At 42.1% G+C, this 14557-nt stretch overlaps 1 long non-coding RNA gene across 1 annotated transcript; it reads left to right on the top strand.

Moving 5' to 3' along the window:
- Positions 1-629: 629 nt before the first annotated feature.
- LOC118500987 lies at positions 630-13199 on the top strand. The gene is made up of 3 exons (XR_004903559.1): positions 630-677; positions 5506-5534; positions 13180-13199. It is a non-coding gene; the product is annotated as an uncharacterized LOC118500987 (long non-coding RNA).
- The last annotated feature ends 1358 nt before the right edge of the window (positions 13200-14557 follow it).

The following is a 14557-nucleotide window of genomic DNA, read 5'->3' as shown; positions in this document are numbered from 1 at the left end:
AATGTGTGGTTGCCACTAGCACACCCCCTACTAGGGACCTGGCCCACAACCCAGGCATGTGCTAGACTAGGAATCGAATTTATGACCCTTTGGTTTACAGGCCAGCACTCAATCCACTGAGCCACACAAGCCAGGGAAGTTTCTGTTGTTCGTAAACCACCCAGCCAATGGTATTTTGTTATAGCAGCCCATACAGACTAAGACACTCTGATGCCTAAAGCATACTGCTTGAGTCATGGCTATGAACAAAGGAAAGAGAAAACTTTGGTCTTAGCTCCTAGACTGCTCTAGCAATTCATTACAGGGCCAGTTTCAGTTGCTTTTCTTTCCCTTACTATACAAAGGAAGAAAGGGTTACAAGAGACAAACACAATAAAGGCTCCTTCCAACTTCATCAGTTAATAGTTGTGGGGTCTTAGACATGGTACATTAACTCCCTGCTCCTCAAATACCTCATCTGTGAAACAGGGATAACATCTAGAACACCTATCTCATGTGCTTGTTGTGAGAGTGAAAGCAGAGTCCACAGACCAGCAGTATCAGCATTCCATGAGAGCTGGCTTAAATGCAGAATCTCAGAACTACTGAATAAGAATCCGCATTTTAACAAGACATTCCTGTCCTGGCCTGGTGGTTAAGTTAGTTGGATCATCATCCCATGTACAAAAAGGTTGTGGGTTTGATTCATGGTCAGGGCACATAACTATGTTGCAAGTTCAATCCCTGGTCTGGGCACCTATGGAGTGGGGGCAACTGATCAATGTTTCCCTCTCACATCTCTCTTTCTCATCCTCGCTCTTGCTCTCCCTCTCTCTCTCCACCCCCTTCTCTAAAATCAATAAACATATCCTTCAGCAAAAATTTAAAAAATTTTTTTAATTTAGCATGACACTGCCTCCCCACCCAGTGATTCCTTTGCAAAACACCGCTTTATGGCACTAAAAAAATTATAGGAACTGCTTTATGATACTAAAAAATTATAGGAAAGTTTTGTAAGATGAAATAGCCCTTGTCCCTTAGGGTTCTACAGTCTCAATGGAGAGAATCAAGTCATATATTATACATGAACAATTAGAGACGAGTACAAAGCCAGCAAAATCCACTGCTAAGGAGTGTCCACACTTTCCAGAAACCAAAACCATTAAAAAACAATAGCAACAACAACAGCATCAAACATTCTTTCTAGCTCTGATTATAAGAATCACTGCTTTCCAAGTGTCTCCACAATCAAGGAACAAATAAAGTAATAAAGAATGATAATGTTTGCACATCACGGTGGGATAAAAGGGTGGGGTTGTTAAAGACCAGAGTCGATTGTCTTGCACATGACTTCTGAAACGTAAATGTGCATCTTGTGAAAATGTAGACTCTGAGATGAGGCCTGAAATTCTGCATCTGTAACAAATCCCCGGAAGATGCCCAGGCTGCTAGCCCATGGACAGCACTTTCAGGGGTAAGGGTTGGGGATTCAGGCCACCCAGGCCCAGTACCAGCAGCCATGAGGCCCGGAGGGTAATCAATATCTTAGCACACCTTAACCCACCTGTGGCTCCATGGATGGGGAGCACTATTCTCACTCATATTAGAGTTGACTCATAATTTATATTGGAACCAGAAAGTATTGTTTCTGTACATAAAGAGCATCTTTATGTTTTTTATTATATTTTTTATTGAATTTATTGGGATGACATTGGTAACTAACATGATATAGGATTCAGGGATACACTTCTGTAATACATCATCTGTGCACTGTGTTGAGTGTTCACCACCCAAGTCAATTTCCTTCCATCACCATTTATCCCCCTTTACCCTCTGCTACATCCCCAAATCCCCTTTCCCTCTGTTAATCACCACACTGTTGTCTGTGAGGGTTTTTTCCCCTTAATTCCTTCACTTTTTTCACCAAGTCCCCTAACCTCCACCCCTCTGACAGCTGTCTGTCTGTTTTCTGCATCTATGTGTCTGTTTCTATTTTGTTCATTTATTTTGTTCACTAGATTCTACATATAAGTGAAATAATATGGTATTTGTGTTTCCCTGACTTATTTCACTTACAATAGCCAAGATTTGGAAGCAGCCTAAGTGCCCATCAGTAGATGAAAGGATAAAAAAGCTGTCAGAGGGACGGGGGTACATTTGTAAATGTGGTACATTTACAAAATGGAATAGTACTTGGCCATTAAAAAAAGAAATCTTACCTTTTGGGAAAGCACAGATAGAAATGGAGGGTATTGTGCTAACTGAGGGCATCTTTAGTGCCTCTTCAAGTGGATGGGAAGTCACCTTCCTCAGTGCCTAAGTATATATAGCACCACCTTGTGGTGAGATCTGTGTCAGCCAATGCTGTTGGGAAGTGAACCATCAGGTGGTGATAGGGCTCTGCAAGCTGGGAAGCCGGTGGAAAGCAAACCTTTCTGACTCTCCTGAACTGCATAGTTATGTTCATCTGCATGTCTCTCCTTGGAGAAGAAAGACGTGAGTACACAGTGTCCAGGAGCTACACCACGTTCTTTCTGTGGCACCTGCTTTATGCACAGATGCTTAACAGCTGTGTCAGTTCACCCTTCTGCAAACTCCCTTAGGAACTGGTTTCATGGCATTTTTTCTTGGTGTAGCATTCGTATCTCCAGATTCCTGGGGTGACCTATTTGATGGGCCTAGTAGTCCTATACCCTCTCCTTCCTCCTGGCTCACGATATAATTTTTAGCAGGAAATGTATACATAAGAATAGAATATCTTTAGTAAACATTTCCAAGAAAGCCTGAGCAAGCTCAACATTCCAATATTTACATAGTATATTCTTATTGGAAAAATAAAAATATCACTGGGGGAAAATGAATACATTTGACTGCATAATATATTGATAACTTCTTTTTGGCAAAAACATCAAAAACAAGGTTAGACAAGTGGAAAACTGGAAAAATATTCCCAATTTTAAAAAATGTTTAATACTTGAAGAACAAATCAATAAGAGAAATAACCATAATAGAAAAGTAGACAAAGAACACAACCTGGGAATTCACACAAGCAACACATATACACATGCTCGATAAATCCATACATAAACACTCTAATAATCCCAAAATGCAAATGAAAAGAAAATGCTCTGCCTATGAGATTACTAAAGATGAAAAGTATTGACAACCTGCCTTTTGGTGAGCATTGGGTCGATGGCCCTGTCATGTACTCTGTTGATGGGAAAGTAAATCAGTCAAATGTGTTGAGCATGTTTTTAAATTCAGATCTCAGAGGCAGCAATCCCATTCCTAGACGTCTACCATAAGGAGATAATCTCGGTACAAGATGAATATCCATTCATCTGTATAGAGTCCTTGTATAAATGCCAGGGATTTGGATTAGGAATTAGTGGTACAGCTGAGAACAAAGCAACCAAACTAACTGCCTTCGAGGAGTACACATTGAAGTCAGGGGAGACAAATGGCAAAAACATCAGTTGTGTGTATTTGCGTGTGTGTTGACGGTAGTAGTGGTGATATCAGTAGGAAAAACAAAGCAGGGTAAAGGCAGAAAGAAATGGAACATGCTGCTCCTAACAGGGTGGTTAGAAAAGGCCTCTGTGATACAGAGACATTGAGCAGAGGCCTGCAGGAAGTAGGGAAGCAGAGTGTAGGCATAGCTACAGAAAGATGATTCCAGGCCAAGGGAAGAGCAGGTGTGAAGGTGGGACCAGTGAGTATGGAGCAAACTGAGGGAGAGTGAAGAGGTAGAAGCTGAGGGGGTGGTCCTCTGAGACTACCCAGAGCCTTGTCAGCCACAGTATTGGGGTTTCACCACTAACGAGACAGGCAGAACTGGAGGGCTTCGAGCAGAGGACAGATGGTCTATGACTCAAATCCGTAAAGACTCTCTGCTTCCTATGTGGAGTATAGGTGGAACTGGGCAAAAGTGTGAGCAGGGGGACCACTCAGGGTGTGTTTATAATAACCCAGATGAAACATGATGGGGGAGGTGACAGTGCAGAGAGGTGAAGGGGTGGTTGAATTCTAGGTATGTTTTGAAGGGAGAGCAGTGAGAATCTCCTGAGAGAGCAGATGTGAGCTGTAAGAGAATTAAAGGCATGCAGGATGACTTGGATTTTTGGCTGAGTACATTTATTGAGATGGGAAGCCTGAGGAAAGAAACTTGGGTGAGATGAAGTCACAGAAATCAAGGGCTTTCAAACTTGTCAAGTTTCCATTGTCTATTAGACATCGAAGTAGAGAGGTCAAGTAGGCACTTGAATTAAGAATCTGGAGTTCAGAGAGCGGTCTGAGCATATGGATAGTGTTCAGTCCTGAGACCAGATGAGATCTCATAAGAAATGGATAAAGATGGAGAAGAGGTCTGTGGTCTGAACACTGGGATGCCCCAAAACTGGAGCAGGGAAGACAAAGACAAACGAGCAAAGGAGACTATGGGCAGTGGAAAGCAGTGGCTACTAACAGAATAAAATGCAAGAAAGTGATTTTGTGGAAGGCAAGTGAAGAATTCCAAGAAAGAAATGGTCAATGTGTCAAATGCCGCAAGAAGATTGAAGATGAAGGACCCCCACCCCCATCCCTGCTGGGTTGGACAGCACAGTGGCCACTAGTGAGCTTGGTAAGAACTGTCTGTGAGGGCTACAGAAGCAGCCCGGTTGGAGTGGGTGCAAGGGATAGCAGGAGGATAGATAGTGAAGCTGGCGAGTACAACAACTCTTTCAAGAATTTAAGGTGTCTAGGGAAATGAAGAACATGGGCTGTAGCTGGAGGTGGAGTGACACCAAGGAAGTTTTTTAATTCTCACCTGAGACTATTTCTATTAATTTTAGAGAGAGAGGAAGGGAGAGAGAATGAGAGGGAAAGAGAGAGAGAGAGAAAGAAACCCATATGTGCCCCATTGGCGGATCAAGCCCACAACCTAGGTATGTGTCCTGACCGAGATCAAACCCACAACCTTTTTTAGGTGTACCAGATGATGCTCCAAACAACTGAGCCACCTGGCCAGGGCAAGGCAGATTTATTTTTAAAGATGGTGCTATTATTTGATATCTGTTTGCTAAAGAAAGGGTATGGCAGAAAGGAAATAATGACAAAGGAATTAAGAGAGATAAGATGGGATCCAGCTAATAAAAAGAAGGGATACCTTGGATAGAAGCAGACACAAATAATATGTTACACAATGGTTTCTAATGGTAAAAAAAAAAAATGGAAAGTAATACAATGCAATCAAAATTGATAGTGAAAATTCTGTATTTTTCTATGCAGTAATGTATCCACAATAAAAAAAATGATTTTTTACACTGAATACCTATAATTTGCTGAAAGATATTTTCTCCACTTAGAGCTGCTGCAGTGAGACAGACTATGCCCCACACTGAAGCCCTCTTAGAGGCTTTGAATGGTCTTCCTCCCTTCAAGGCTCCTCTTTTCCCATCTACCTCCCTCCTTTACAAAAATCAATTCAAGCCCTGGCTGGGTGGCTCAGTCGGTTGGAGCGTCATCCCATATACCAAAAGGCTGCAGGTTCAATTCCTAGTCAGGGCACATAGCTAGTTTGGAGCACTTACGGGAGGCAGCCAATTGATTTTTCTCACTCACATCAGTGTTCCTCTTTCTCTCTCTCCCTCTCCCTCTCTCCCTCCCTCTCTCTCTCAGATCAATAAACATGTCTTTGGGTGAGGATTAAAAAAAAGAAAAGAAAAACTCCCCATCAATGCAAACCCCAAGTCTGCTACTAATTAGCTTCTTGCTTTTGACCAATATATTTAACCTTCATAAGCCTGTTTCTTCATTTGTAAAATAATTATGTTGAGAAATTTGCCTCAGTAGGCTGTTTTGAGGATCAAAGAAGATAATGCAAGTAAAATGCCTAGCATGGCACCTGGCACATAACAGGTACTAAGTACTAGGGTGTTACTACCTGGATTGTGCTTCTTGTTTACTTCCCTAAGGCAAGCCTGGTATGCTATACACACACATTTAGAGAAAAAAAAATGAAGAGAGCCCACTCCTATCAATAGCAATGTCACTGACTTTCCTTTTTTCTATTTCTGGTGACCCTGGTCTCTTCTCTGTCTAATGCTGAGGGGGATTTTTGAAACCAAGAAAAAAAAATTCCCGGCAGCTTCTCAGTTGCTAGCAAACATTCAACAATTTGACTAATCTGCCCTCTAGTGGTAGACATGCTAATTGCCACTTCTTTTCCCCGACTGGAGTTGAAATATAAAAGGCCCCAAAAGGGTAGTAGCATCAGAGGTGTTTGCCTCACCTCCCACTGGTGATCCTGCCACCACCACATAAAGGTACAAAAGTGCCTAACTAAAACTGGCCTAGTGCCTTGCATTAAGACTTTAAAGGTCCTTTTAAAAATCCATACCTGTGCCTAGGAGGAACATTTGCCTGTGAAGCCTTTAGTCTGAATTCAGCCAGCCTGGGACTCAGTGGGATAAAAGTCAGCAAGCCCATGGGGTGTTAGCCATAAAAGTGAACTCAAAGGGGCCACTGGCTATTCCAAAGATGATGAGCAGAAAATGAAAATCTCCAATACGCTTCCTCTGCTCCCTCAAAAATTGCAATTGTCTATCTAGCGGTAATACCTCAAAACAGTTGATGATATACTAAGGTTGGAAATTAGATCATGGAGTAAAGGAATGCAAAAATTTCCTAACCTAGAAGGTGACTGTCTTTAATACATACATTAGTATGCATTTGTGCTGGCATAAAGAACCTCATATATTGGGTCAAAGTCCTGGGGATTGAGTACCAATGAATTGGAGATAAGGGAATTAACTCCCAGAAATAGGGTAAGGCTTTCTCTAAATTAAAGCAAAGACTTATTTTTGAAGCTGGATAATATTATAATAATCAGAACACAGAACTGAAAAGAGTCTAATATCTAATATTTGTCGGTGCATCTATTCTTTCACTTGTTAATCAGATATTTATAGAGGCTATGAAGTTCAAACACTGAGTGCTCTACTCAGCCCTACAGAGATACAAGATAAATCAGAGAGGGCAGTTTCTTCTCAGTGTTTGCAATCTACCAAAGGATATGGCATAGTCACAAAATAATTACAAAGCCTGGTAGAAGGTGCTGTTGATGTTGAGCAGAGATAGTTGAGAATACAGTCTGATCAAGAGCTGGCTTAAAGAGAAACACACAACGTACAAAGCAGTGAGTACCACAAGTACTCAGCCCGTGTTTATTGAGTGATTGGAGGTGAGTGAAAAACAAGGTGAACAGAGAGAAATAGGAAGAGTATGACCTTTAGTGTTGGAAACACTGGCTCTATCAATTGAGCCATGTAACACTTGGGCAACTCCAGGGCTCCATAAAGTGGTAGATGCTAGAATGTGTAAGACTGCTTTGGCCTCAAAAGATGGTAGGTTATAGATGTGTGGAAATAAACAAAAGGGCACTTGTAGCCCACTACTTACCAAGCACATGCTTGGCTTAACACTCCAAGGAATCATCCTTCCCAACAAGAGGATCCCATTATAAGCACACAGCATGGCAGCATGCTAGGAAGACGAAAGTGGCCCTGGGAGTCACACACCAGTTCATCCCACACCAGTAAGACACAAGAAAATCTTATACACTTTGCACATCTATAATATTATGATTCTATGCTATGAAGTCCTGACTTGTGAGCATGTGAACAAGAGTCATTTCATGTACATCACAATCTTTGCACCAACTTCAACAGGAGGTATTACAGATTGAATTGTGCCCCCTTGCAAGAATTCATGTGTTGAATACCATACACTGGGTGGCTTATAAAACAGAAATTTAGTTTTCACAGTTCTGGAGGCTGGGAAGTCTAAGACCAAGGTACCACCAGTTTCAGTGTCTGGTGAGCACCTTTTTCCTGGTTCATAGATGGCTGTTCTGCTGTGTGCTCACCTGGCAGAAGGGGCAAGGGAGCTCTTTGGGGCCTCCGTTATGAGAATACTGATCTTGCCCTGACTGGTGTGGCTCAGTGGGTTGGGCGTCATCATGCCTGGGTTTCGGCCAGGCTCCCAGTTGGGGATATGAAGAGGCAGCTGATCAATGTCTCTCTCTCACATCGGTATTTCTCTCCCTTTCTCCTTCCCATTCCTTCTCTCTAAAAATTAATAAATAAAATCTTTAAAAGAAACAAAAAACACCAATACCATCCAGGAGGGCTTACCCCTCATGACCTAATAACCCCCCAAATGCCACTACATTGGGGAGTTAGGATTTAACATGTGAACTTGGGGGGACCATAAACATTCTGCAGGTCTATAGACCTGCCCATTGCAATTGTCTGCTGGGTCATCTGCCACAGATGGGGAAGGGATCACTTTTCCCATTTGAGCATCTTGAGAGGCGGCTCCATGTCTTATATATCTTTATTCTCATTGTCTAGTAAAGAGCCTGGTAATAGCAGACGTTCATTAAAGGTTGAATTAATGTATCTAACCAGGGAGAACAATGATCTCACTGTATAATAAACAAATAGCCTGTGTGACAAGGGCTCTAGCTGTCACATTTCATGGGTCAGAGAAGACTTCATCGAGGAGATGGGACATGAACTAGAACTGACACGAAAGGATATGAAGAGCACGTGCCATAATGGCACCAGCAGTGACAATAGCAGCGAACACTTGTGTGACACTAAGCACATGTCAGGCACCATCCTGAGGACTTTACATCAGTGGCTCATTCCATCCTCACAACATCCCTGTAAGCAAGTACCGCTACCGCCCAGACCCTGGCAGTCTGGCCTCAGGGCCTGATGTCTCCCCTGCCTTACTGGGGAACAGCGCCGACTCAGATATGCAGATGATCACAGCGTGGTGTGGCTCAGCTAAGAAGCAGTGGAAGAGGTGTCATGGAATAAGGTGGGCAGATAAGAGCACCACAATAATAATAATGTCTGTGTAGTACTCTGTGGTTTATAATGTGCTTTCAGATGCACTATTTTGTTTGACTGTGAATAAGGCATGGTGTATATTATTATTCCTGTTTTACAAATACAGAAACCAAGGCTCAAAGCTATGAGTAATAAACTCAAACCCTGAGCTCTGCTCTTTTTAGTGCCATAGTCTATCTAGAGGATCTGAAAAGCTGTTCAGAGACATCTGGAGTTGATGCATTATGTAAAAGAGCAGAGCAGGAATGCTTACAGAGGAACGTCTGGCTGAAAGAGTTGTCCTATGTCATCACTTTCTGCAAGTTGAGGGAAAAAACAAGTCCAAACATACGGCCATTGAAGCAAGCATAAATTTACTCTGGTAGCTGTGCTTGGCAGTGTTCTAGAAGAGCAGAATTTCTTTCAATATGTCTGTTTAAGCAAACTACAATCATTTAAATAAACATTTCATACCATCACCAGACAAAAATACCATATGCATTATATTATCAAGACACTGCTCTTTTTGAAATTGCTAGAGTATGTTAGATCACTGACTGTCTTCCTGGTGCCAGTGATTTGTAGCTGGAATTCTTCCTTTCTGGAAACCATACAGTGTTCAGCATAAGTGCTGGATCTCTGGAGCAGCAGAACCACCAATTGTCTCCTCAATAGTCACTGACGCCCTTCTGTGAATCCTAGCTCTCAGTTCACTAGTTCTGTGGGAACCTCACTTTAGGCTTGAACAGGGCATTGGCTGGGTATACAGGCATTTGAGAAATTAACAGACTACTGCACTTAACACTCAGTCTTGTAAGAGCCATTCACATGTCCATACTGCCTTTTTGAGGTTGGGATTATATCTATCGTGCTCATTGCTGTATCCTCAATATCTGGTGAAATTCTTAAACAAAGTACTGGCACTTAGTGAGTGCTCAATGAATATTCAATGAATGAATACAATGCAGCCAAAATGCTTATAAATGGATAGTTACCATCTTGTTAAGATGTCTGGTACATTGATATTTCCTAGATTTCCAGGTGAGAGCTGCCGTAAAGAGAAATATGATACATCATAAGATGACAGGGCCCTGACTGGTGTGGCTCAGCTGGTTCAGTGTTGTTCTGCAAAACGAAAGGTTGCACAGCTTCCATTCCTGGTCAGGGCACATGCCTGGGTTGTAGGCCAGGTCCCCAGTCAGTTTACTAGTTCTGAGAGGCAACCGATCAATGTTTCTCTCCCTCTCATTCTCCCTCTGTTCCCCCCTCTCTAAAAATAATAAATTTTTAAAAATCTGTAATATAAAGTTAACACCAACCCATCATATTATTACTTTTCTGGACACTCTCCACCCAGGGAGGTGAAAATGACAGTGGGTTCTCAGCTCCATGCTCAATGTTTCATGTGAATTGTGAATATTAGAGTCCCCACTTTATAGGCGAGGAAATCGAGTGACTGATTTTCTAAATTAGTAAATGGCAGAGCTAGGATAAGAACTCCAAATCCAATATCCTCTTTCTACCACACCTCACACCTATATCACAAGTGGACACAGTCTACATTAATAAACCACTGTTCTCCTTTTAATGGTGGCAGGACCTGTCTCTGTTATCTATTCATACTGTGATTCCCCTTCCTTTTGTTTAAAAAAGATTTTATTTATTTATATTCAGAGAGAGGAGAGGGAGAGAAACACTGATGTGCAAGAGAAACATCAGTCGGTTGCCTCTCGCACACCCCCACTGGGGACCTGACCTGTAAACCAGATGAGGGCCCTGTCTAGGAACTGAACTAGCAACCTTTTGGTTTGCAGGTTGGTGCTCAATCCACTGAGCCACATCAGCCAGGGTCCCTTCTCTATCCTATTACCTTGTCCTAAATTTATCTTATATGGGACTTTGTGTAGAGCATTGATTATTCTCAAATTTTAATGTGTGCATAAACTGCCTGAAGATCTACTTCAAATGCAGAAAACTCTTGTTCAGCAGATCGGGGGCTGGGAGGTGCTGAAAGTCTGCATTCTTACAAGCTCCCAGGTACTGAGGATGCTTTTGGTCCTCTTCCATACTTTGGGTAGCAAGGGTGTAGATTAGTTTTATATTCACCGGTAAATGGAAATAATTTTTGGATGATGAGGACTCTAGCTCAATAGTGCTGATTCATGTTATATAAGAACTGAATTGGATAAGGCAGGTCAAAGAGCAGCAACACAGAAACTATAGTGCAGCAGTTGCCTGCCCAGAGTCTGTATTGGTGGCCAAATTATAGTATGATCTTTTATAGTTATATGCTTCTATGTAGCATATTTACAACTGTTCAGTAAGATAGGACAGGTATTAAAATTCCTGGCACAGAATGGCTTCTGGCCATGATAGAAGCGTAGGCAGACATGCTTTGCCCCCTCCTACAACCATAAGGAAGGTCACAACTAACTTCAAAACTAAAAACAACCAAAACTGCCAGAAAAATCAAGCTATATGAAAGTCTAACATCCAAGGATTTAAAGAAGAAATAGTCATCCAAATGGGTAAGAGCAGAAACAGAGAGCCAGGGAAGAGAGGACACGGTGTGGCGGCAGCGAGGTGGTATTGGCCAGGCAGGCGGTCCCACACTCATGTTTGATAGAAAAAAACTGGGAGGGACACCTGGGGAGCAAGCAATCAGACCGCACAACCCAGGGTTCCAGTGCAGGGAGAATAGAGCCTCATAACTTCTGGCTGTAAAAAACAGTGGGGGTCAGGGAGGTGAAAGAAACTGGTGGTCTCTCAGGAGAGTCCGTTTAAAGGAAGTTTTTGGTCCTAGAATATATGCAAACCCACATACTGTGGGATTCAGCACCAGGGAAGCAGCCAGAATGGCACCAGTTGCATACAGGAAGTGGAGAGGTGACTAGAAACTGGACAAGAGCTGAGCAAGCCTCCAGCAGCCAGACACTCCCCTCTCCGACTCCTCCCCCACATATAGCACCACAAAGTGTCAAAGTGGGTTGCCGGCTCTGGTGAATACCTAAGGCTCTGCCCCTTACAATGTAACAGATGCATCAAGTCAGGGAGTCAAAGCAGCTCTACCTGATACACAGAAACAAATACCGGGAGGCTGCCAAATTGAGAAGACAAAGAAATATGTCCCAAATGAAAGAACAGATTAAAACTCCAGAAAAAAGAACTAAGTAAAATGGAGATAGCCAACCTATCAGATGCAGAGTTCAAAACGCTGGTGATAAGGATGCTCAGAACTGACTGAGTATGGCAAACATATAAGGGAAGAAATGAGGGCTACACTGGGTGAAATAAAGAAAAATTCTCAGAGAATCAACAGTGAAGAGAAAGAAGCTGGGGTTCCAAATCAACGAGTTGGAACATAAGGAAGAAATAAACGGTCAACCAGTACAGAATGATGAAAGAAGACTTTTATAAACAATGTGGAGAGAATAAGAAGACTCTAAGACATCTCCGAATGTGGATCCAGACTACACCAAAACACATCATAATTAAAATGCCAAAGGTTAAAGATAAGGAGAGAATCTTAAAAGCAGCAAGAGAAAAGAAGAAAGTTGCCTACAAAGGAGTTCCAATAAGACTATCAGCTGATTTTGATAGGGGGCTTAAGACTTAGAAAATTTTAGCTTAAGGTAAATAGCCATAAATCTAGCAAGTAATGCATATGTTAAGCTCTTTGTTTCAGAAACTACAGATAAGGCCCATCTGGGGCCTGAGAAAAAGCGGCTGACCTCCTGGGGTGCTGGCTAGAGATCAGTATCACGGAAGAAGCAGGCGACTACCCCTCCCACTTGGAGACAGCTAATTGCCAGGATAGAAGTGCAGCTGGGAACCTCAAGGACTCTCATTGACTTCTTTTTTTGTCTTCCCCAACCCCCCTTGTAAAAAAGATCTGCCCAGGAAAGAAAGGGGAAGATGGTTTGTTAGGGTATGAACCCACCATCTTCTCGGATGGCTGGCCATCTGAATAAAGCGCCTATGAAAGATTCAATCACTGTCATTGCTTATTGGATTTGGTAGTGACAGGCAGCCTGAACGCCGTTGTCTTTTCCAGTTACAATTTCTCAAAAGAAACTTTGCAGGCAAGAAGTATTCAAAGTGATGAAAAGCAAGGACCTACAACCAAGATAACTCTATCCAGCAAAGCTATCACTTAGAATGGAAGGGCAGATAAAGTGCTTCCCAGACAAAGTGAAGCTAAAGGAGTCCCTCACCACCAAGTCTTTATTGTATGAAATGTTAAAGGGACTTATTTAAGAAAAAGAAGATCAGCCCTGGCTAGTGTGGCTCCGTAGATTGAGTACTGACTTGAGAACCAAAGGGCTGCTGGTTTGATTCCCAATAGGAGCACATGCCTGGGTTGCCGACCAGGTCTCCGGTAGGGGGTGCATGAGAGGCAACCACACATTGATGTTTTTCTCTCTCTCTTTCTTGCTCCTTTCCCCTCTCTCTAAAAATAAATACATAAAAACCTTTAAAAAGAAAGAAAAAGAAGATAAAAACCATGAACAGTAAAATGGCCAAAAACTCACAACTATCAACAACTGAATCTAAAAAACAAACTAAGCAAACAACTAGAACAGGAACAGGATCATGGAAATGGAGATCACATGGTGGTTATCAGTGGGGAGGGGGATGCATTAAAATGGGAGAAAAGCTACAAGGATTAAGAAGCATAATTGGTAGGTACAAAATAGACAGGGGGATGTTAAGAATAGTATAAGAAATGGAGAAGCCAAAGACCTTATATGTACGACCCATGGACATGAACTAAGGGGGGTAGATTATTGGAGGGAAAAGAGGTACCCGACAGAGAGGGATAAGGAAAAAAAATTTGGACAACTGTAATAGCATAACCAATAAAATATACTCAAGAAATAAAATTCCTGGCACATAAAATGCCCAATAAATTTTGGGTATTTTTATCCTCATTTTATAGATAGAAACTGAGCCTCCGAGAGATTAACTGCTGATCAAGCAGATGTTCAACCCCACATCATCAGACTACAGTGGCAAAATGCCACCCCACCTGATCCTCCACCTGATCCTCCCCAGCTGCTAGTGCTTTCCTGGATTGTAGATAATTCCCTTTTCTCCCCTTGTCATTTAAGCCTCCTATCCTTTCAAGTATGTAACTCACAGTCACTTATAATGGCTTAACAAATATTAATAAATATCATGTTAGCAATGTGCTCAAAAATATTTAAAAGGTGAAACAAAATCAATTAATTTTCTCATTCTCTCTTCTCATTTCTCACTCTTCTTAACTAAATGGCCAAATTCCACCCCACCTACCCACACACCTTTAAAAGAATATTTATAGCTTTTAAAAGCATTTCCCAGCACCCTTTTTCTCTCCTGCTGGGCACTCTCCATTTCACTCCCATAGCAGCTCTAAATTAGCCTATTGAAATACTATTGCTTGTTAAGGTCTTGTGGTGTTTATGTCAGAGAGAAAGAGGGCAGTTGACAGATAGTCAGCTAGAAGCCTGCTCCAGTTCTTGCAGAGATTTGCTTTCTTCTGGATTTCATACATGAGAATTAAGGAGCCACCCACCTCCCACTTTAATATCAGTCCCTCATATTGGATATGGATAGAGTTGAAAATGAACTTAGAACAGTGACGCCGCTACCATCAAAAAAACCTTAAAAGGCTCCAGTGCTAACAGGCTTCAGTTGCATTCCAAGATGAGCCAGCA

The sequence above is a fragment of the Phyllostomus discolor genome, chromosome 6 (genome assembly GCF_004126475.2).
Source record: "Phyllostomus discolor isolate MPI-MPIP mPhyDis1 chromosome 6, mPhyDis1.pri.v3, whole genome shotgun sequence".
Taxonomy (NCBI): domain Eukaryota; kingdom Metazoa; phylum Chordata; class Mammalia; order Chiroptera; family Phyllostomidae; genus Phyllostomus; species Phyllostomus discolor.
The sequence above is the reverse complement of the archived record's forward strand: the minus strand, read 5'-3'. Positions and strand labels throughout refer to the sequence as shown.